Below are 2,679 nucleotides of genomic sequence, written 5' to 3' on the forward strand. Positions count from 1 at the left end.
AACTAGAAAGTTCAGGGTCAAATGTCATTATGTATACCCAGGGGTCATTTCCTAGAAAAAGAGGTGCAGGAGCTCATTTGCCTAACTTATTTGCATATGCCACACCCCCTGACATCACCGGACGTGTGTCAGAAGGCAACACCCACCGCTCAGGCTCCACTGGACTGTTTTGGATTGTTAGCTATGGGTTTTTTTCCCCCCACACAGATCTGTCCTTGATGGTCTTAAAGGTGCCACTGGACTGTTTTGGACCGGGGGGGCTGGGGGGGCTCTGCAACTTACCTGGCTGCTTCTTGCTCTGACTGAGGGCTGCTGGGAGCAGGGGGTGGGGCTTGTTGCATGTGCCCGCCCCCTGGGCTCTTTACTGCCGGAGCTCCGCTCCTGTGCGCTCCTGCAGGAAATGACCCCTGGGTGGAACACTCTGTCTGGGGCAGTGATGCTCTGTATTCTTGGTGCTTGGGGGGGCTTCTGGAGTTCTGGCCCTGCCGGTGGACCTCCTGATGGCCCCTGGGTTTTGGCCACTGTGTGACACAGAGTGTTCAACTGGAGGAGCCATTGGCGTGATCCAACATGGCTTCTTTTATGTTCTTACTCTTGAAGATTCCACAAGGCTCTTGTGTATTTCTCCTGCAACAGATTCACACTCTGGAAGTTAATGTGACATACTTGACACTTTATACACTTACTAGGCACGACTAGTATGTGTTTACATCAGGAGCCAGAGTTGCCAACCTCCGGGCAGGGCCTGGAAATCCCCTAGACTACAGAGATCATTCGCCCCGGAGAAAATTGCAGCTTTGGAGAGCAGGTAGGTTTGCGAGGTCCCCCTTAGCCACCAGCAGGAGATGGGGGCGGGGTAGAGTTACCAGATCTGGTTTGGGAAACTCCTGGAGATTTGGGATTGGAGCCTGGGGAGGACTGGGACACGAACCTCAGTGGGCTACAGTGCCATAGAGTCCATCCTCCAAAGCTTCTATTTTCTCCAGGGAGCCAGTTTGGTGTAATCTGCGAGAACTGGGTCTGATTCCCCACTCATCCTCCACCTGCAGCTGCTGGTGTGACCTTGGGTCAGTCACAAGTTCTTTCGGAGCTCTTGTCTCAAGGGCAGTCTTCAAAAGAGCTCTCTCAGCGCCTCCGACATCACAGGGTGTCTGTTGCGGGGAGGGGAAATGAGATTGGAAGCCCCTCTGAGACTCCGAGTGAAGGATGGGGTATACAGCCAATCTCTTCTCTTTTCAGGGGAACTGATCTCTGTAGTCTGGAGATGACTGGTAGTTCTGGGGGGGAGGATCCCCAGGTCCCACCTGGAGGCTGACATCCGTAAGTGAGCTGAGCAGGGTCTGTAATGGCCTCATCCTCCCCTGAAGAAGTCCTCCCCAGACTCCACCACCACCAAATCTCCCGCAGTTGGCAATCCCATGAGAGCCTTTTAATCCCAGGCTACACCAGTTTGGTTGTAGGCAGTTCTTCTTAATAGCTGTCTCTAAAATCTTCTATATGGTTCTTGTAAAAGTATATATTCTTTACCGTTCCAATTACATTTATTCTAGGTTATAGTATAGTTTGTTATTCATGATTTTCCTTTCCACAGTTTATTTTCACCCATTCATACAATGGTGTCCAATTTTCTCTCACATTTTGCTTACTTTCATCTTTCAACGAGTCTGTCAATATATCCCTTTCCGCTATCTCAAGGGTTTTTGTCAAGAGTTCATCTTTTGTTGGTATCTCTGTGAAAAGTAATGAGAGCGTGGAGTGATTCAGCAAGAGTACTTTTATTTAGCAGGAACAAAGACAAGGAACGCCAGCTCGCAGGCCGGTTTATATGCGCTGTAAAACCCACCACCAAAACACACCCCCTACTCCCTACTGGCTATTTACAGAAGCCGAGAGTCCCATAGGCTCTTGGCAGCGGACCTGGCCCTCTGATAGGTGCGGGCTAGGATCCGCTGGGCTATTGTTCTCAAGGAACGAAGCTTCAGGCTTTTGCACGACCGCATGGCCCAACGGTCGCGCACGTGGTTGAGGCGAGTACATTACACCCTGTTTTCTTCCAATACCTGGCATAGATGATTCTCGCTGCTGTAACTATATGTATAATTAAGTGCTTAACTTTCTTGTCTTTTACATCAGGCATAAGATTAAGTGAAAACAATTCTGGTTAACATAAACTTTTGTGGACTGGAGCCCAGTTCTTAAACCTTGTTATGCAGGAACAGAACAAAATGTTAGGTAGGGGCATGAAAAACAGCAGAATTAATGGGTCATGAAACTAGAAAGTTCAGGGTCAAATGTCATTATGTATACCCAGGGGTCATTTCCTAGAAAAAGAGGTGCAGGAGCTCATTTGCCTAACTTATTTGCATATGCCACACCCCCTGACATCACCGGACGTGTGTCAGAAGGCAACACCCACCGCTCAGGCTCCACTGGACTGTTTTGGATTGTTAGCTATGGGTTTTTTTCCCCCCACACAGATCTGTCCTTGCAAAGGAGGGAGAGCTTGTACCTGAATAAAACTTGGTCTTAAAGGTGCCACTGGACTGTTTTGGACTGGGGGGGGACAACTTACCTGGTTGCTTCTTGCTCTGACTGAAGGCTGCTGGGAGCAGGGGGTGGGGCTTGTTGCATGTGCCCGCCCCCTGGGCTCTTTACTGCCGGAGCTCCGCTCCTGTGCGC

This window comes from Gekko japonicus, unplaced genomic scaffold (genome assembly GCF_001447785.1).
Source record: "Gekko japonicus isolate JY-2015 unplaced genomic scaffold, Gekko_japonicus_V1.1 scaffold1891, whole genome shotgun sequence".
Taxonomy (NCBI): Eukaryota; Metazoa; Chordata; class Lepidosauria; order Squamata; family Gekkonidae; genus Gekko; species Gekko japonicus.